The 21986-nt window shown below is 42.6% G+C and overlaps 1 long non-coding RNA gene and 1 pseudogene across 1 annotated transcript; both read left to right on the forward strand.

Moving 5' to 3' along the window:
* The window catches only part of LOC146701306 (uncharacterized), a 316606-nt pseudogene that overhangs the window by 282317 nt on the left and 12303 nt on the right, over positions 1-21986 (forward strand).
* On the forward strand, positions 13041-15912 carry LOC146701328 (uncharacterized). Its single transcript, XR_014922172.1, has 2 exons — positions 13041-14748; positions 14921-15912. It is a non-coding gene; the product is annotated as an uncharacterized LOC146701328 (long non-coding RNA).

Genomic DNA, 21986 nt, shown 5'->3' on the forward strand with positions numbered 1-21986 from the left:
CTCCCTCCGCCAGCCGTGACACAAAGTTAGTTTTGAATTTGTGAAACAAATATTTTATTTACAGTTTCTCATACACAAGGCAGATAATATTCTTCATGTACATTATTTTTTACAAATACTGGAAGTACAACAAACTGAAACAAAACACATTTTCATGAATTCATCTCTTAATGTTTTATACAAAACTTCTGAATGTGTTCTCTCTGATTTCCCAGTATGTGTTTTGGATCGACTAAAATGTATTTACAATAGCCAGAGTCGACTGAATCCAAATATTTCTTAAATCCAAATTCACCCCCCATTTACTGGAAGAGATCAGGGTAATTTGAATTCTCCAACCTTATAAACCTTTTCTCGAATTTCAAATCTAGTTTGTAAATTTGCCGGTAAAAGTTTAGTAAAAGCTTTATACAAAATTATGGATGTATTGTAATTAACCAGATCCTGGAATTTAAGTAACTTTGCCTGAAGAAAGAATTTGTGAGTATGATCTAGATAACCAGCCTTGTGAATAATACGCAGTGCTCGTTTCTGTACTGTGACTAATGGATTAGTTGTATTTTTATATGTATTTCCCCACAATTCCACACAATATGTAAGATATGGAAGAACCAGGGTACAGTACAGAGTACGAAGTGCTTACCCTTACTCCCATTTATTTAAGAGGTTTTGCTCTTAAACAGGAGGACAAAGGAGGGGGGAACAACTAAGCTGTAGTGTTTTCTCACTGTGAAACAGACTTTAGCTGTCTTCATCTCATTAATGAGTACATTTCACTATTATTCCTATTATATATTCTGTATTTATAAATGTGTATATGTGCTATATTTTTATGCTTATGCTCGTACTCTCTCATTCCCCTTTACTTGATATTCTAACTCTGTAATATGCAACTTCTGTCAGTATTCTGATACTGGAAACTGAATTTCCCAGAGGAACCACCCGAGGGATTAATAAAGTTCTATCTAATCTACATCGACAACAGAAAAAGAAAACCTGCTGCTTGCAACAGCATTGTGTTAGAAGCATTTTTACTGGAGTGAATGCATTTAACTGTACTTGCATCATCTGTTAAAAGTACTTATATATTGCAATAAGACTGCAAAAAGCAAAGGGGACTGAATTCTATAGTATGTGGTATGTGTATAAGGTGACACATGTATGCAGTTTCCTGCCATTAGTGTAATGTAAACTTGGAATCATCACATATCTACAGGTATTTGTACTGAATGGAATGAGCTGTGGTGATTAAAAGCATTAGCAAAAGCATACTTACTAGTGGCCTTTTCTTCTTAGGTCTGGATCTTGATGCCTCTGGGACTGAAGATCACAGCCAAGTCACCAGTTTCATAAACAACAAACAAACAAAAAGCAAATAAACAAAACACTTTCAGAGATCGCACAACTTTGGTTTTCATCTTCATATGATAATGTTCCTTGAATCAAATCTTCCATACACACTCTACTACAGTGTATCAAACTAGTCTAAATACTTCCACAAACAATGACATACCCATCTTTGTCTTTTTGTGGCTTTCACCAAGAACTCTCCCCCTGGTGGATCCTGTGTTGACGTGCGTGATTTTGGGAGAAAAACAAAATCATTTTAAATGGGGAAAGCGGTGCTCTACCTGCACTGTGTATAGTGCTGGCGGAGCGCTGCTGACGTCGACTGAGAAAATTGTCAGGCGGTGGAAGGAATACCTCCTTAATCCCACTGACACGTCTTCCGAGGAGGAAGCAGAGTCTGGGGATGAGGGGAATGACCCGCCAATTTCCGGGGGCGAGGTCACTGGGGCAGTTAAACAACTCCTTGGTGGCAGAGCCCCTGGTGTTGATGAGGTCCGCCCCGAGTTCCTGAAGGCTCTGGACGTTGTAGGGCTGTCCTGGTTGACACACCTCTGCAATGTTGCGTGGAGATCAGGGGCAGTACCTGTGGACTGGCAGACCGGGGTGGTGGTCCCCATCTTTAAGAAGGGGGACCGGAGGGTGTGTTCCAACTACAGGGGGATCACACTCCTCAGCCTCCCTGGGAAAGTCTATGCCAGGGTGCTGGAAAGGAGAGTTCGTCCGCTAGTCGAACCTCGGATACAGGAGGAACAATGCGGTTTTCATCCTGGTCGCGGAACACTGGACCAGCTCTTTATCCTCTCCAGGATACTTGAGGGTGCATGGGAGTTTGCCCAACCAGTCTACATGTGTTTTGTGGACTTGGAGAAGGCATTCGACCGTGTCCCTCGGGGTGTCCTGTGGGAGGTGTTGCGGGAATATGGGGTGTCTGGCCCATTGCTACGGGCCATTCGATCCCTATACAACCGTTGCAAGAGCTTGGTTCGCATTGCCGGCAATAAGTCGGACTCGTTCCCGGTGGGTGATGGGCTCCGCCAGGGCTGCCCTTTGTCTCCGGTTCTGTTCATAATTTTTATGGACAGGATTTCTAGGCGCAGCCAAGTGTGGCGGAGGGCTTTCGCTTTGGTGGCCTCAGAATCTCATCTCTGATTTTTGCAGATGATGTGGTTCTGTTGGCTTCATCGGGTGAGGGCCTCCAGCTCGCACTGGAACGGTTCGCAGCCGAGTGTGAAGCAGCGGGAATGAGGATCAGCACCTCCAAATCTGAGGCCATGGTTCTCAGCCGGAAAAGGGTGGAGTGCCCACTCCGGGTCGGGGATGAGTTCCTGCCCCAAGTGGAGGAGTTCAAGTATCTCGGGGTCTTGTTCGTGAGTGATGGGAGAAGGGAGCCGGAGATCGACAGACGGATTGGGGCTGCAGCTGCAGTAATGCAGACGCTGCACCGGTCCGTCGTGGTGAAGAGGGAGCTGAGTGTAAAAGCGAAGCTCTCAATTTACCGGTCGATCTACGTCCCTACCCTCACCTATGGCCACGAGCTGTGGGTAGTGACCGAAAGAACGAGATCGCGGATACAAGCGGCAGAAATGAGCTTCCTCCGAAGGGTGGCTGGCCTCTCCCTTAGAGATAGGGTGAGAAGTTCAGCCATCCGGGAGGGGCTCAGAGTAGAGCAGCTGCTGCTCCACATCGAAAGGAGCCAGCTGAGGTGGTTCGGGCATCTGACAAGGATGCCTTCTGGGCGCCTCCTGGGTGAGGTGTTCCAGGCATGTCCCACCGGGAGGAGGCCCCGGGGCAGACCCAGGACACGCTGGAGAGATTATATCTCTCGGCTGGCCTGGGAACGCCTTGGTGTTCCCCTGGATAAGCTGGAGGAGGTGGCTGGGGAGAGGGAGGTCTGGGCCTCTTTGCTTAGGCTGCTGCCCCCGCGACCCGGCCCCGGATAAAGCGGATGAAGATGGATGGATGGTTACATTAAATGTAATAATACCAACATTCAATAGATTTGACTGTACATGTATCAGCTGGTGTAAAATACATGTTCCTTGATCCTTGGTCAGGGAACATAAATTACTGTCGTTTCAGCCATCGGGTACTCCTCTAAAATTCAGCCTGGACTCCAAATATAAAGCATACAATACATACAAACATACAAATCACCTTTGCTGGTCTTGTTGCCTTGTTGTCACTCAAGATTTGGAAAGGAAAAATAAGCCACCATATGTTGTTGACTACTGCTGAGGAAGGAACCAACACTTATAAATTATGTGCTACTTATGTGAAAATGGGAGAAGGATTGATGATTGAATTTCTGTTTTTACAGTAATAAATTAGTAACAAAATTAGGCACATATTCAGTAAACATGGCATCCTTCAATTGCTCTCTTAGCCACCCCAGACGTGCCCCCATGTAGTTGTCCAGGATCCTGTCTGAGTACCACCAATGAATGATGAGTCTGACAAATGCTGATTGCTTTGCAAGAGGACTGGGATCGGGATTGGAGGGACAGCGGATTTCACCGGGAATGGGACAACAGCAGAAATAGCTTCAAACATCAACGGACACGCAAAAGCGCAAGCAAGAGTGGCCACAGACCCACTATGCCGGCCTTTGTACACTCTCTCCATCTAATGATAGAGAGGAAGGATACATTCACTACTTCTAGCCTCCACTATTCAAATTCAGTATTTTCACAGTGTCCTAAAAGCTTCCTGAAAAGCCTCTACACTGTTTTCCAAAACGCTGCATCCAGAGCACAGTCAGGGACTGGAAGGAGAGAGTATATTTCCCCCATATGGACTGCTCTTTTCATTGGCTCCCAATTAAATCCCAAATAAAAATCCAAATACTTGCCCTCACACACAAGGTCTTGAATAATCACCACCAATTTTGTCTACAAGATCTCACAGTGCCATATCATCCAAAGACAAAGAGGAGTTGAAAAGGGTGCAGAGAGAGTTGAGGGGACTGATAAGGAATGGGAAGGACAGCTACAGGCAGAAGATGGAGAACCAGCTTCAGCAAAACAACGTTGGTGAAGTCTGGAGAGGCCTCAGAACCATCTCGGGCCACAAACAGCAGAACTCTCTGCCTGGGAGGGATGTGAGGTGGGCAAATGAACTGAATCATTTCTTCAACAGATTTGATTCAACCATGAGACAGTCTACAACATCGGCTGCAGACTCACCCACCCCCACTGCTGCTGTTCCACCTCTGACACCTCAGACACTTCACACCTCCTCTATTCACCCTGCTCACTCCCCCCCACCCCCAACAACAGCATCCAATACACACTCAACACAAGGCTCCAGCCTGTCTCTCTCAACCACCCAGGTTAGGAGGGAACTGAGGAGGATTAATGGCAAGAAGGCAGCGGGCCCAGATGGCATCAGCTCGAGGGTCGTCAGGTCCTGCGCGGACCAACTGTGTGGGGTGATGGAGCACCTCTTCAACCTGAGCCTGAGGTTGGGAAGAGTCCCACAGCTCTGGAAAACCTCCTGTGTTGTACCAGTGCCAAAGACTTCACGCCCCAAGGACCTCAACAGCTACAGGCCGGTGGCTCTGACATCCCACCTGATGAAGACCCTGGAGCGGTTGGTCCTGGCTCAGCTTCGGCGCCTAACAAGCTCATCACTGGACCCACTTCAGTTTGCCTACCAGCCTGGCATTGGAGCGGATGATGCCGTCATTCACCTCCTACATCGTTCCCTCGCTCACCTGGAGACCGCTGGAAGCACTGTGAGAATCATGTTCTTTGATTTCTCCAGTGCCTTCAACACTATTCTTCCCTCGGTTCTGAAGGACAAGCTGGAGAACTCTGGAGTGGACCATCACCTCACTACCTGGATTTTGGACTACCTCACCGACCGACCACAGTATGTGAGGACTCAGGGCTGTGTGTCGGACAGGGTCGTCTGCAGTACGGGGGCCCCACAGGGAACGGTTCTGGCTCCGTTCCTCTTCACCATCTACACTGCAGACTTCTCCCACAATTCCACCCAGTGCTTCCTGCAGAAGTTCTCTGATGACTCTGCAATAGTCGGCCTCATCACTGATGGGGACGACAAGGAGTACAGAGGACTGACTCAAGACTTTGTGGAGTAGGAAGTGTCAGACATGGCGTGCCCCGTCCTTGAAGAGCCAGTAGATCGTGAAGCCCAAATTCTCCGCAGAGCTCTCCGCCGGGAGAGAGTGATCAGAGCGCGTTTGGACATTTTATCATTTCCTGATGATTTTCTGTGTGAACGTTACCGTTTCTCAGCACAATCTATAAGTTATTTGGATAACCTCCTCAGGCCATATATTACGCATGTGACACATCGCGGACATGCTCTCAGTTCATTACATATTATTTGTATTGCACTTCGGTTTTTTGCAAACGGGAGCTTTCTGTATAATATTGGTGACGCTGAGCACGTTTCCAAGGCTACCGTCTGTCGGGCAGTCAGGAATGTTACAGTTGCACTGAAACGTCTCCTGTACTCGTTTGTGGTGTTCCCCGGTCATAGACCCACAAGATTCATCAAAGAGGGATGCCACAAAATTGCAGGTATCAGGATGAACAAAACTTAATTCATGATGTGGTGATACTTGAACTGCTACTTAAATTTTACATTTATTCTCACGGTTCCCAGGCGTGATTGGCTGTATAGATGGCACTCACATTCCAATCATTGCTCCTTCAGTAAATGAAGGAGACTATGTGAACAGGAAGTCTTTCCACAGCATTAATGTACAGGTACATAGTTCCCTGTAGCATTTCAAACTAACAAATTATTTCATTATAGTAATGGATGCTAATTTGTGTTCTCTGCACTGTGAAGATCATATGTGATGCTGCCAACATTATCACAAATGTGGAAGCCAACTGCTCAGCCTCTGTGAGTGATGGTGGTGGAGGACCCCCACCTGTTTTTCGGGCCTCCGCTTTTTTTCTGTTGGCTATAACGGGTCACATTTGAGCATACAGAGTAAGCAAATATGTACTTGTAATGTGCTCAGATAATTTCAATAAGTGCTTACAGAAAGAAAACTAATGTAGCCTCTAACTGCAATTGATTTACATGGGACAAACAGACCAAGCACTATGGCTCATAATACAATTACACCTCACCTGTTTGGACTATATTTTTATATTTCATTTTTACTTGCTGCCAGGAACGTTTGGGGCCTGTTGGGTTGCACCTGCGGTCAAATCACATCACGAAATAAAATGTATAAAATAAAAAATAAAATAAAATATAATAAAATAACGTGTTAAATGGGTGGAAATCCCTCGATCAATGTTTAAATTAACACTCACGCATTGACTCTGTCGGCTATGTTTTGCCATGCATGCTCCCTTTCTTTTGCAGCTGAGGCTGTGTTACTTTTTTTCCGCAAAATTTGCATGTTATCGGCATATGCTGCCATCAGAATTTCGGCCTCAAGCGCTGTAAGATACGTTGACCGCGCCTTCTTTCCCTCCGTCTCCATGGTGACTCGCTTAATCTGTGCTCCACTAATTAGGGCTTTACGTATCCTCGTCCGCGCGCTTCACTTGGGGTTAAAGCAACTCCGCGTTGACTGAACGAATTGTTATCAGCCTTTCTGAAACCGAATATTCCGAGTTGGACAGTTCGGGGTTACTCAACCCTGAGTATCGTTTTTCACTCTGAGTTTTCTAAACTGGCTTCCTGAAATAGGGCCCTGGCCGTTTGCTTTTGTTTTGTGCGTGTTTATTATATCTGAAAACGGGAAAAAAGTAAAATGTCAAAAATCTGCTTCCATAATATAAATATCATTAAATAACTTTAGAAAAACTTCCACTTGACTCTTTACATGTGATGTTGTAAAAATATATATTTTATTGTTTAATTAATCTGAAAATGTTAGTCTGCCAAATGTGCAGCAATTGAATTTATTTATTCTCTTTATCTGATAGTTTGTGGGGCCCAGGTAGACTGTATAACTGCATCTCTACCAGTTTCTCTGCACTCCAGCCTCTTCTGTGCCATGTGAAGGGATTTTCCTTAAGGCAAGAGAAATTATCTCTACGAAGAGGAACAGGTTTGGCCAACGCACACTAGAACAAATTTTCTTCTTAAATAAAAATGAAAAAAGGGCAACTTTAAATGCATCATGTTTTTAATTTGCAAGTTCATAAGCATTTTCCCTTTCCATTTCACAATCAATTCTACCCACAGGTCAAAAATGTGTCTGGGAAAATTTCCCTAATATATTATTTATAAATATACCCGTCTAGCGGTTAATTGCATAAGTGCATGGAGGCAGGACCTCACAGCAGAAGCATACTCCATAATGTGTTGTACATTATTATATGTAATGTGGTATTTTTCAATTATTGTATTTACCAACATCAAGAAGTCACAAGCAAAGAAAGACCAAACCATGGTGCATGTTTAAACAAGGAGAGTTTACTGGTCAAAATTTATTAAACAAATAAACCACATTTTTTTTAACCACCAAAAAAAAAAAAAAAAAAATACAGGTTCAAAGCAACACAACAGCAGCCCAATATCAGACAGAATTCCACTCTGTAGAGTGGGCAATCTTAATGAAGCAGTTGGTTTTATTTTGTGGATTCAAGCTGCTTTTCATATTTTTGGCCACCAGATGTCACCAGAGAGGACTGTGTTGAAAAGCTTCGAGTAATGAACAGTTTTTCAATACAAGCTTTAGTGTTTCCGAAAGCTTCATTTGGCCATCACTAGCTTTTACCAGTTTATCCCATACCACACAATAGCCCTATCCTTCAGGCCAGGTAAAAAAAACGAAGAAGCAAAAAACAGAAACAAAAAACAAAAAAAATCATTGCAAATACAACAGGACAAAACAATATAAAACAAACACACAAATAACTTAAAAAAAAAAGACAAAAAAAAAAAAAAGGGGGGGGGGGGGGGGAGAGATTTACTGAGTAATGCTGGAAGTCAGGTTCTCAACCTGAAGGCTGAAAAAGTATTTCAGGAATTGCCCCCACGCCTTGTAAAAGAGATTAATGAGGTAGACCACAGAGAAGAGAATTACAGTAATCTAAAACAGATGTGACAAGATCATTGACAAGTATGCTGGTACTGTTTGGAGTGAGTTAAGGACGAAGGCGGTTAATATTACGGAGATGAAAATAGGAAGAGCGAGTGATATTATTTATATGTGCTGTGAAGGAAAGTGCTATCGAGGATGTCACCAAGACTCTTAACCTGGGGGGAGGTTTTGACAACAGAGTTATCAATGGATAATGAAAGACTTCTGGTTGGGACTTTGGTCAGTTTTGATTTGGTACCTATCAGAATGAATTCTGTTACTTACTGCCATTAAGTTTAAGAAAGTTGTGAGAAAACCTTAATTTCACCTGAACAGTCAGAAATTGAAGTGGGTGGGAGAGTCGCCGTGGGTTTGGAGGCTATGTAGAGCTGGGTGTTATCTGCGTAGCAGTGAAACTGGATGTTGGCTTCCTGAAAATATTACCTAGGGGTAGGAGATAAATGATAAAAAGCAAAGGACTCGGGACAGAGCCTTGGGGTACATTGGAATTAATCTCCGTTACATTACTTATATAATTAGAATAAATTGAGTTTTGGCTTCGGTTCCTCCCAAAGAACAAACTACCAACCACAAATTTAACAACGTAGTGTATGCTTTACAGTGTAGTAAGGAATGCTCAGACCTCTACATTAGAGAGACCAAACAGCCACTTCACAAGCGCATGGCACAACATAGGAGAGCCACCTCCATGGGACAAGACTCTGTGGTCCATCTGCATCTAAAGGACAAAGGTCACTCTTTCGAGGATGCCAATGTTCACATTTTGGACAGTGAGGACAGATAGTTTGAAAGAGGAGTCAAAGAAGCCATCTGTGTCTACTGTGAATGACCATTTTTGAACAGAGGCAGTGGTTTACGACACCAACTGTCTACCATCCAGAATCCAGTTTTGAGATCCTTCACAGACGCCTTAACACCCACTCACATCCTGGGCTATTCGACCTCAGGAAATCACATGATGGGGTGGGGCTAGGTTTCACAATGGGTTCACTCAAAGCGTTGCCTGATTGTGACCCACACCCATTTTCACACCTTGGCCTGATTAGATAGAGGATCAATAGGGGGTCCATAACCCTCATGACCCCATAGGGCTAAAAAATCTGGGACTCTCCACCAATTGCTCTTAGAACTGAAGAAGTGTCTTGAAGAAACTTAAAGAAGTCCAGATGCTTTTCTTTCCAAGCTCCTTAGACTAAGAACTTTCACAGACAATCATATTCTTTAGAACACCAACTTATATTTGCTTTCTTAAAACAATTTTTTCTGCATTTGCACTGTAACAGACCTCAAGTTAGACAATCTAGCTGCATTATTACAATATCTTTTTAAACTTCCGGTTGCGCCGTAAGATGGCCGCATCGACGAGAGCTCTGAGTCATCTCAGCAACACTTTTATTATTTATTTGGAGTTATGTTCGTCAGCCAGTTTGGACTTTACGCCAGGTTTCAACATCGTGGATGCTCTGCTGCCTGGGATCTTTTGTCTACCTTTGTCTATTCGACACCGAGGGAAGACAAAGAGGTGGAAAAGTCCTGGAGTTTTGAGCTGAACCTGACAGAAACAACAAACCACCTCTGCGCAACATCCTACTTGCGAATGTTCAGTCTCTCGATGAGCTGCGTGTACATTTAAACATCTAAAAGACATCAGGAACTGCTGTGTTTTGGCATTCACAGAGACATGGCTGAGGTCCAGCATCCCCGACTGCGCCGTCATGTTGAATGGGTTCACTGTTTACTGGGGAGACTGAACACAGGACTCAGGCAAGAAAAGGGGAGGAGGTCTGTGCTTTGTGGCTAACTCTTTGTGGGCTAGAGATGTGAATATCTTAAAAACATACTGCTCTCAGACCCTCGAGCTGCTGACCATCAAAGTTAGACCTTTTTAGCTCCCGAGTGAGTTCAGTAAAGCTACGGCTATGGACGAACTGTATGATGTAATTATTGAACTTGAGAACAAAAATCCTGAAGCTGCCTTTATTGTGCTGGGAGACTTCAACAGAGCCAACATGAAGAAAGTTCTCCCTAAATACTACCAACACATCTTCTTCCCTACAAGAGGTGATCAAACAATGGATCATTGCTACACTCCATTCAAGGACTGCTACAAACCCCTCCCTTGCCCAGCTTTTGGCAAGGCAGAACATTATTCCATACTGCTGCTGCCTGCATACAGACAAAGGCTTAAACAGGAAAAAAAAAACTGTCTCTAGAGACATCTACAAATGGGACAATGAGGCTGAGGAGGTTTTACAGGACTGCTTTGAGACATCTGACTGGCAGATATATGAGGATGCAGCAAATGGCAACATCAATGAACACACAGACTCATTGGATATATTGGAAAATACATTGGGAAGTGACAATATCATCACTAAAACCCCCGTCTGCAAATATCCAAATCAGAAACTCTGGGTAAATAAAGACATTCATGCTAAGTTCAAGGTGCGAACCTACGAAAGTTAAAAAAAAAGGGCCAGAAAGGACTACAGGGACAAAGTAAAGTCTAGTTACCACAGCTTTGAAGCCAGGCGATTGTGGAATGGACTGCGCTGCATTGCTGACTACAAGAAGGAAAACACAGGCAGCGTTCACCCCACTGCATCTCGTGTAGACGAGATTCTATGCTCGTTTTGATGCAGACAACAAAGATCAGATCCTCTACCCTCAAGAAGACAGTGAGGCTGTAACTCAAAAGATATGAGATGGTCTTTCAAAAAGGTCAGTCCTCACAAAGCTCCTGGACCAGATGGCATCCCAGGCTGGGTTCTCAGAGCGTGCGCTGACCAGTTTGCAGGGGTGTTCACCGATATCTTCAACCTCTCCCTGAGGCAGTCAGTGGTCCCCACATCTCTCAAAACATCCACCATCATTCCTGTACCAAAGAAATCAGTGGTCTCCTGTCTGAATAACTACCGTACTGTTGCACTCACATCCGTCATCATGAAGTGTCTTGAGCGGCTGGTCAAAGGTCACATCTGCTCCTCGCTTGACCTTGAGCTAGAAACACCCATCTGCAGATGGATTCTGAACTTCTGGAGACAGTAATGTGGAAAGTGATGAAGGGTCTGATGCAGAGCCTCAAATTGGGAGAAAGCATGTCACCTCGCACTGTAACACAATCTCATCAAGTGCAAATATGATGACAATTATATTTTGCTTGGGTTCACATGTATAAACTGGTGAATTTTCCCTGCCACAATGTGATAATTGTGCAAAGTTATCGTCTCACATCTCAATGAAACCTTAACTATTGGGCAGACATTTTTCCCATTTGAAAAATAAACCAAGAGAAGCAGCTACTTCAGCACGTACGCCACATTGAATTTTACGCAATACAACTGTATTAGCTCACGGATGTGTCTGGCCTTGCGCATTTCCTCGTATATGTGGAGATGTATATGAGCGCCACATTCATGAAGGAACTATCAAGGACATACTTTTCTGTAAACCACTGGAAGAAAGGACAACTGCAGTAGATATTTTTCAAAAGCTGGACACATTCATGAACACACATGGACTCATGTGGGACAGATGTGTTGGCATCTGCACTGATGGCACACGGACCATGACTGGGAGACATGGAGGTGTGGTTTTGTGTGGGCAAGCAATTGCACCAGATGGCTCTTGGGTACACTGCAGCATCTACCGAGAGGATCTTCCTGCAAAGGGAATACCTGTCAGCCTGAAACATGTTTATGTGCCTGACTTATCTGTGTGATATATTTTCTCTTTCATGTTCAAGATAAAATTGAGGCCATGATAAAGAAGTTAAACCTCTGGAAGAACTGCATAGACACACCCATTTACCACTGTGCCTACTTTGTTATCAGCATCTGACCAGGAGAGCCTGACTGAGATCACCACAGACAGAGCTCTAAAAGTTGAATATGCTCAAAAAACCCTGGTGGATTTCTGGATAGGACTGCACACTGAACAGTCTGCATTGGCTAAGCACTCTGTCAAGACTCTGATGCCTTTCACCACCACTGATGGTTTTCTGCTTTACCAAACAGGAAAAGAAGATACACAGCAAGACTTTGTGTGGAAAACAAATTAGGACTAAGCCTTTCCTAAAATGAGCCAAACATTGAAGAGCTGTGTGCCTCTGCCCAAGCACATCCATCACATTAAATAAAGTTCTGTTTAATGAAAGTTCACATCTGGTCTTTATGTTCTCAATAAAATGGTTCATTCTAATAGATCTTTTGATACACTTCTAGTAGGCTATTAAGTAGTAGCATTTGTGATTAAAATTGTGTCATTACTAAAATATAGTAATACATTTATTTGGTTGTGAGAAATAATCGACTGTGCAGTATTTCTTTTTATGCATCCACTCCTTGTGACATGTCTCAGGGGGTACGTGGCTGGAAAAGGTTTAGGAACCACTGCTCTAAACTAAGTTTGTGGGATAAGATCTTTCAAAAAATGCAGACCAAACTGCAGTTGTTTGTATTCACTTACACAGCATGTCTGTACAATTTACTGGAGTCATCAAAAACAGCAGACAGCAGCCATATCTCAAGTCTAATAACAGAAGACGGGAAGCTGTTTTGATCCTTAATGACTGTGTCAGTCGTTATAACTTACAACACAGAAGGTCAATGTAGACCTCATACTAGCAAATTAGACTAGCACCTATAGTACAAATAACACCATCTATTACTGTGTCTGAATGTGTGGTATTGGCACTGCCAGTTTAGGCCTAAAGAGATATGAGTTTTAAAAAAAGACCACCTAATTTAAATGTATTCATTACATGCTTGTTAAAAGCTAACTTCTATAAGCACAATAACCAGATGAAACATATGGCAGTGTTTATATGTAACATAGGCAACCTTAAAATGTTTCGTATGATTCAACTGTGGGATTTAACTGAATTCTTTAGAAGGACAGGCTAAATTACTTTATTTTCAACTTTAAGGCCAACCTAGATTTTAACTATTTAACAGGCCACTAATCTAGTTTATCGCTTTGCGCTTTCACAACCAAACATGTATCTAAACACATTGTTTTAATAAAAAAATACTATTGATATTATTATTATTACTGTTATTTAACATGTAATTAAACAGAAATGTTCATTAAATATAAAAGCAGTTTGCTTATGTTGTTAAAGAAAGGCTAGATTTGACATTAAGAGATGCTACAGATGTTCAAAGGCAACAAAAAAAAGCCTTAAAAGAAATACGGGGTTTAACAATATGTAACGTTATAAAGGTTCATAAGGGTGAAGCTTTTCCAGGTTTGCTCATCATATTTCAGAAAAAAAACCCTGTGCACCATGAACATGCGGACTGATCTATGTCAGAGAGGAGGAAAGCAGTGACATGGAATTTTCAAACCATATTGTTTTGTCCTTCCGCACTGAGAAGCAAAATTTCCATCTTACTTAGTTTTTCTAATTTAAGACAACTCAAATAAACTGGGTTGATCGACTTTTTGGATGAAAAGTACTGGTAACCTACTTAAACTGAGTTCTAATAACAAGTTGATAAAAACTGAGTTCAGTCTACTTAACAGAAAATTTAAAGATGCTGACACACACAGACGCAGCGGCTCACTGCTCCTCACATTCGGTGCTTTGTTTTTTACTTTTTCCATGTGTATATGTGTGGGTGTATGCGTTTTCTATTACTATACATCAAGTGGAGTCCACTTACAGTCGACCTTTTGAGTTTACACTGTGCAAGGAACATTATGTCGGACTATCACCACTTCCATGGCATTCCGGAGGACATACTAAGAACTCCAGGGTCTCCATGGTTGGTTCTTCCCAGCGGTAAGCCAATGAGGAAACATAAACAAAGGAGGCAAAAGCGTGGCTGCACTAGCAAAGCTAAAGAAACAACCATTTAAGCCACCGTTTCCGAGTATCTTCCTCTTCAACGTCAGGTCCATAACCAACAAAAATGACAAACTGAGATTACAAACTGCAGTCAACAAGTATGTACAGGACAGCAGCATTGTACTATTCACAGAGACTTGGCTGCAGCCATCAATTCCGGTATTTACCAATACCTTATCCGTAGATTAATTCCAAACAGCTCTCATGTTTCCTCATTTTTCCAATCTCCTAACATGGGGACGTGTTGGGTGCCCGGAAGCCTAACATATTGACAATTTTTCACCTAGAATAAAATGTTATGCTTTGGGAGGGAGAACCTGTTGGGACTGAAGTGTATTTGTGAAACTGTTGGACTGTTCCATTATCAGTGTCTAACATTATGTGTATGACAGCGATGTAATGTCCATGTGTGCATGCTGAAAGAGACTGTGCTGGTCTGACCCCCCTCCTCCTTTCAGGGTGGAGCCTGCTGGAGTCCAGTGGTTGAGACCAGGTCTGAGGAAGTGTAAGTGTGTTTTTAATGTGATCCATGAAAACAAAGCAGCACACATTCAACCATCTTCAAACTGTCACATCACTCATTCACATCTCTGATGTCAGGAGGCATCAAAGTGTCAATCAGTGAACAGATGATGGATCAATAACTGCAGCTGGATTGTGTTTGTTCTCTCCACCAGATTCCTGTCAACCCACAATTGATACAAACACAGTACACAGAAACCTCAAACTGTCTGACAACAACAGGAAGGTGACATGTGTGATGGAGGTTCAGTCGTATCCTGATCATGAAGACAGATTTGATGTTCATCAGCTGCTGTGTAGAGATGATCTGACTGGTCGTTGTTACTGGGAGGTCGAGTGGAAAGGAGAGGTTTGGATGACAGTGAGTTACAGAAGAATAAGAAGGAAAGGTGTCAGCAGTGATTGTTATTTTGGAGAGAATGATCATTCCTGGAGGTTGTATTGCTCTGATGCTGGTCCTATTTATGTTTGTCACGATACCAAATTCGTATCCACCACCACCTCCTCCTCCGTCTCTAACAGAGTAGCAGTGTACGTGGACGTTCCTGCTGGCACTCTGTCCTTCTACAGAGTCTCCTCTGACACTCTGATCCATCTCCACACCTTCAACACCACATTCACTGAACCTCTTTATCCTGGATTAAAAGTCTTTATGGGTGCCTCAGTGTGTCTGTGCTGAGTTGAGTGTAAAGAGTGTCCTCCTGTTAGAGAAACACTGACTGTTGAACAGATAGTTCAGTCTGTACATGTCTGTCTCTTTCACTCAGAAACACGTTTTCAGATTCATGGATTCAGTTGATGTTTTAAACTGTTGATTGATGATGTGACTGATTCCTTGTAAATTTCTTCATCTTCAGGCCTGAAGCTCAGTTCACAACCAGCTCCTCTGCATTTTCATCAAGCCTGAGCTCCTTAAAATGAATCCAAATGTTTGATTTCTCTTTCTTAATGGGATTTTTCCAAAGTCTCCACATGCTCTTACTGTTTCACTCATTGTTGGAAGCTCATAATTTGAAAATGTTTCAGCCATATAAGCTGAAAATATTGGCCCAATAGTTTTAAATGCAGTTATAACCAGAATATGATTGTTTTGAGGGATCATAATGCATATGGCTTATCTAATAAACAGCAAAGGCTTCAATCCTGATTTGAAAGTAGTCTTGTGTTTTTCCAATGTTGAACAAGAACATGGTGCAGGATGTTGGTACCAGCTTGGTTATCAAACACATGAAAAATGTAAATATGTGTGTATGGCACTGCATATGTTGTGTATCACTTTAGTTTGTATGAAATATGAAAACTATCACAAAGTGTCCTGGTGAAATATCTGCTGAAATTTCTGACAGACATTCGATTTATTGTTTTTTTGTTTTTCAATTTGATAAAATGCTGCATGAAAAACAAAGAGGAAGTGATGACAGATGTGTTTATGTCCACAAAGCAGAATGAGCTCTGTTGCTGACAATAAGTGATGTACAAACAGAGTGAGCATTTCTGAGGCCTCGGAAAGAAAAGAGAAGCACAATCACTGATTGTGAGCTCACCAACACACAAATTTACACTTCGTTTGTCTTCACAGAGAAAAACACACTTCTTGCTGCTGATGTTTCACAATAAAAGCCACGATAAGAAACAGAAAAGCTGTAAAAACATTTGATTGAATTGGGGGAAATGTCTGAATCTATCTAGTATTAAACTAAGAGTGTATAACTTGTATAAAGAGTATTTAGCGAATGTGAGGTTTCCATGGTAATGAAGCACCTTCATCACAGTGAAAACACACAGTTATAGCTGAAGTTACGTGGCTGAGCGTCCAATCCTGCTTCACTGACAGGCTTCTGGACTGTTTCAGAGAAACTATCAGGATCACTGCCCTTCAGTGGTCACTGTCAGTAACCACTACTCTTCACATACAATAATACTGGCATTAGGACACATTCACTGCAGTGTTTCAGCACTAATCAGCGCCATCAGATCTGATATTTTATCTAATCGCGATATGTTTGTAAACACATCTGATGGCTCGATTGTACCTGAGGAGACACTGGACAGCTTTGTCCTGGTTAATGCTGAGAACCTTCAGAAAGTTTTCTCCACAGTGAGACCCACCACATGTCTTTTAGATCCAATCCCTTCTTCACTCTTTAAAACACTTTATGGATTTTTTGAGGCTGAGCTTTTATACATGATGAATTGCTCTCTTCAGTTGGGTGTCTTCCCTGCTGCCTTTAAAACGGCAGTGGTGAGGCCCCTTCTGAAGAAGAGCAATTTGGATTGTAATGATTTTAATAACTACAGACCTGTATCCAACTTACCATTTTTAAGTAAAATCTTAGAAAAACTTGTTTTTACTCAGATTACTGATTTTCTCAATGATAGACAGATCCTGGAGATATTCCAGTCTGGATTTAGGGTGAACCACAGCACAGAGACGGCTCTCCTAAAGGTTTTAAATGATCTGAGATGTAACTGGGACTCCCAAAAGCTCTCAGTCCTGGTGCTACTGGATCTAAGCGCAGCCTTTGATACAGTAGACCACGCTATTCTTTTAAACAGATTGAAACACATGGTGGGCCTCTCTGGTGCTGTACACAACTGGTTCACTTCCTATCTCTCTGACAGAACTTTTATGGTGAGTATGGATACATGCTCCTCTAAGATCCATAGAATGACATGTGGTGTGCCTCAAGGGTCGGTTTTAGGCCCTGTACTTTTTAATTTGTATATGCTCCCTCTCGGCAGTGTCATCAGGAGGCATGGAGTGAACTTCCACAGTTACGCTGATGACACGCAGCTGTACATCTCCGTGTCTCCTGATGACACCAGACCAATGGATGCCCTTTTTAACTGTATCTTAGATATACGATCTTGGATGGCAGAAAACTTTTTACAGCTTAACCAGGACAAAACTGAAGTTTTAATCATCGGTCCTGAGGCTCAGAGAGAGAAACTCTTGTCTAAATTACAGGCATTTTCACTATGTCCTTCGCTACAAGTGAAAAACCTGGGTGTTATTTTTGACTCTGAGCTTGGTTTTATCCCACATATTAAACATGTAACCAAAATTGGATTTTATCATCTAAAAAATATAGCCAGAGTCGCCCTATTCTCTCTCGGGCCAACACGGAGATGCTGATGCATGCTTTTATTACCAGTCGCATTGATTACTGTAATGCCCTGCTCTCTGGTCTTCCTAAGAAGAATATTTCAACTTTACAACTTTTGCAAAACTCGGCAGCTCGTGTGCTGATGAAGACCAGAGGGCGGGCCCACATTACACCGGTTTTAGAATCGCTGCATTGGCTCCCCGTGTGTTTCAGGATCGATTTTAAAGTTCTTTTATTGGTTTTTAAATGTCTTAATGGTCTTGGGCCTTCTTATCTCTCAGATCTGCTTTTACCATACGAACCCTCACGGACCCTGAGGTCCTCTGGTACTGGCCTTTTAATCGTTCCTAAAGTCAGGACACATACTCACGGAGAGGCAGCTTTTCAGTGGTATGGTCCTCGTCTGTGGAACAGCCTGCCGGAGGAGCTCAGGGCCGCAGAGAACGTACATGTTTTTAAGAACAGGCTCAAGACCCACCTTTTTAATTTAGCTTTTACTTAGCGTTTATTTATTTTATGCTTATTTATTCTATCCTGTTATTCTATTATTAATTTAGACTTTACCTAATATTTATTGATTTTATTCTTATTCATTTTTTTAATCTTCTTACTCTATTTATATTTATATTTATATTGTATCCTGTTCTTATTTATTTTATCATTTTACCCTGTATATATCCTATTGTGTCATATCTCCAGTGTTTCCTCAGAGGGCGCTCTCTGCACCGGGGCTGTGATCGACTGTGGCTGCTGGGTCTCTGGGGGTCCTCTCAGCCTGGCTGGGGGGCTCCTTTGCCTCCCTCCTGCTGTGTGCCCAGCCTGGAGGCTGCGGTCTGTGACCGGCTCCCGGTGCAAACGGCTCCCTGTTATAGTGTTTCCTCACTTGGCTCATGCGAGCCCAGCCCAATTTTTACTCTTTAAGTGTGCGCGTGTGTGTATGTGTGTGTGTATATGTGTGTGTGTGTGTGTGTGTGTGTGTGTGTGTGTGGGGGGGGGGGGATATGTGTGTATTCACATCATTTATGTTAATGAGAGTGTGGGGAGTGAGTTGGAGGGTGGGGTGGGCTGCTTTTAACTATGTAAAGCACTTTGTGCTACATTTTTTTTTTGTATGAAAAGTGCTTTATAAATAAAGATTGATTGATTGATTGATTAATGTTCATTAGTGTGATAATGATGCTTTATATGTGAACACAGATATTATTAAACTGATAGAATCACTGACACTGTCAGCAGAGATTTACTGACTGATGACATGTTACTGCCCTCAGGTGGTCACAGTGAGGAACTGCATGCTATTAAACCGGTGACAGGTGGTGTCCTTAATGAAGAGCATTTCTAACCAATATATATATTACAACAAAGAGCAATAAAAATCATTAATAACACTGGCTTCAATGAAGCTTCTGACTCACTCTTAATCAAATTAAAAACCTTCAATTTTATGAGCTGCTCGAGCTTCAAACAGTCCAAATTATGTAGAGAGCAAGATGATATCCACGAGGCCAAATATTCCGAATGAGTTTCAGGTCTAATAAAAACATGACACACTGAGAGGAAACTCCATGTTCAATAACGCAGCTGTAAGAACCAATAGTAAAATCACAGTATTACACTGCTGCTTGTGCGTGGACTTCTCTCAGGCCCTCCCCATGCTGTCTCCTTCCAGTCCATCCCTGAACCTGCAGGACCCACTCAGGGGAACCTTTGGATGACGGAGGCAGGTCACATGACTGAGAAGATGAATCAGGTGTTGTAGAAGATGGAGAAACAGGTTGGAAAAACTATGCTGATCGTTCTTTGAGCCTGAGATCACACATGTTGTGTTATTCACATTGTGTAGTAGACTCAGAAACACAAGACCAACATCACCACAGATTACGTTTTTCCAATGTGACTCTTCCACGGTGTCCCCTGAAGACACTATTGTGGGGACTCTACAATAGAACAAGGCAGACATCCTTCCTCTGATGAAGGCTTCTGAGTCCTGCGAGGTTTACAGCACAGAGTTTGGATTCAATGGCAGCCTTACCATAGTCAGCTATGTCAACAAGAAAGGAGTGGCTGCTGTAGAGGTGGCCCATGGTGCTGTGGTACAAGTTTACATTGCCACACTACACCTTTTCAACTGCTCAGCACCTTGAATTCAAGAATGGCCATTTTTACATCAGCAGTGCATGATGGCTCTTTCTTACTGAGCTCTCAAAGGAGCTCGTAGCAACACATTTGAGAAATCGGCTGGAAGGTCATCCCCAACTGTAAACCCCGATCGCTGAAGCAATGGGAAGGTGTGCGGTGACAAAAGACACAACTCAGCCAGAGGAAAAAAGCAGCCTGGACAAAGCACAAAGAAGAAGATTGATTTCAGTTTGAAGTAATGAAGATGGTAAAGTCAGCAGTGGGTGTGCAAAATGCAATGTAGCTATGTGGAGGGATTAAAGCCAGAAACAGGAAGTCTGTCACAACTCTATATGGTGAGGAGACAAGGCAAGAAAACACACGCACACACACACACACACACACAATGGATGTTGATATTGTTTTACTGCCATTGTGTATTTTTGAAAATTGGAAAGGGAAAAAAAAATGTGAGAAAAATGTGAGAAAAAATGACGAATATTTGACAACTGAAATCGTTCTTGGTCCAAATTATATGGCTGTTTGGTTTCTCCCATGTATAGGTCTGAGCACTCCTCGCTGTACTGCACACCAAACACTATATTGTTTAGTTTGTGTTTGGGAGTTTTGTTGTTGGGATCAAGTAGTTTGTGTCAGAGTGTGTGGCTGGGTCTGAAGTGGACCGGGAGGTCGTGTTTGAAGAAAATTCTGATTAATACCTGGGACTCTCCACCATTGGGTTTTAAAACTGAAGAAGCTTCTCAGAAGGGGGTTTGAAACATCTTCAAGGAACTTAAAGAAGTCCAGTCTCTTTTCTTTCCAAGCTCCTTAGCCTACCATGACCTGGATGACTGAGAACCTCCACAGACAAAGACTTATGGGGTAACAGGTTCAACAGTTTCTATGTGGCCCCTGAAATCCTGCCTCTCTGTCACCTGAAACCGTTTCATTCTCACCTGTGTCTCCGAAGCCTTTTTCAAACAGTTCTCGCAATCACCTTTACCCTCCATTGCTGGCTAATCCCTAACCTCTCATTTCTTTGTGTCTCCATATGTTGTCCAGCTGTTCTCCCTGTTAAGCCTCTCAGGCTCAAATTAAGTTTTTGTTGCTAATGCACAAAAGAATAAGTGCAGTGGTACTTCTGAGTAAAAGAAAAACTCATAAAATATGTATGTGGGGTAATCAGGTTGTTAGCTTTTAACTGTTGCAAATCTACAACGCCTGCCTTGAGAAGGTTAAAACTTTCAATCAGATTTTTCTTCTTTTGGACCAAGGAAACGTTCAGCCTGTCAGATCACATGTCTTCAAGAAGGAAACCTGTGAATGCTGCAGCATTTCTGCTCAAATATTTAAAGGACGTTACAGCTCACCTTGCTCAGCAGCTCACCTGAAGGATAGTGCACCCTCTGCTGGTTGCTGCTCATGTTATTACTCCATGTTTTCTTCTCTTGATGCTCTTTGTTAGTCTGTAAGTAGTTGATGGTACAAATAAACCCTTTTCAAACCTTTTTCTTTCCATTCAGATAATTTAGACAGTTCTGATGACAGTCTTCAGTGGTCTCAGCCTCTCGTGTCGTCCAGCAGAGGATCAGATAGCAAATGAATGATGTCCAAACTGTCTTGCAAGTAAGAGCCAACTGAATGATCTGTATGTGTTTTCTTAGCACACAACTTGGATGCACAATCAATCTGTCAATTTTTTAACAGAGTGAGGGATTTTCAACACACGAAAGCCACTAGATTTCTTTGGAGTTTTTAATGTTGAAATGCCGCCCCTACTATCTGCCGCGGGAGTTCTCAGCTACGAGCTATTTTTTATTTTATTTATTTTTTTGCCGATGCCCGTGATGCCACCCCCCACCACTATGCCGCCCCGGGCAACCGCCCGTGTCGCCCGTATCAAAAAACGCTACTGCATATACAAATACAAAAGTGACAAATGGAAACATATTTACAATCCAAAGTCAGACTAACGGTTTTCAGTAGCACAGTCTTT

This window comes from Copadichromis virginalis, linkage group LG9, assembly GCF_057382275.1.
Source record: "Copadichromis virginalis isolate Kocher_CV1m ecotype Utaka linkage group LG9, C_Virginalis_male_GT1.1, whole genome shotgun sequence".
Taxonomy (NCBI): Eukaryota; Metazoa; Chordata; class Actinopteri; order Cichliformes; family Cichlidae; genus Copadichromis; species Copadichromis virginalis.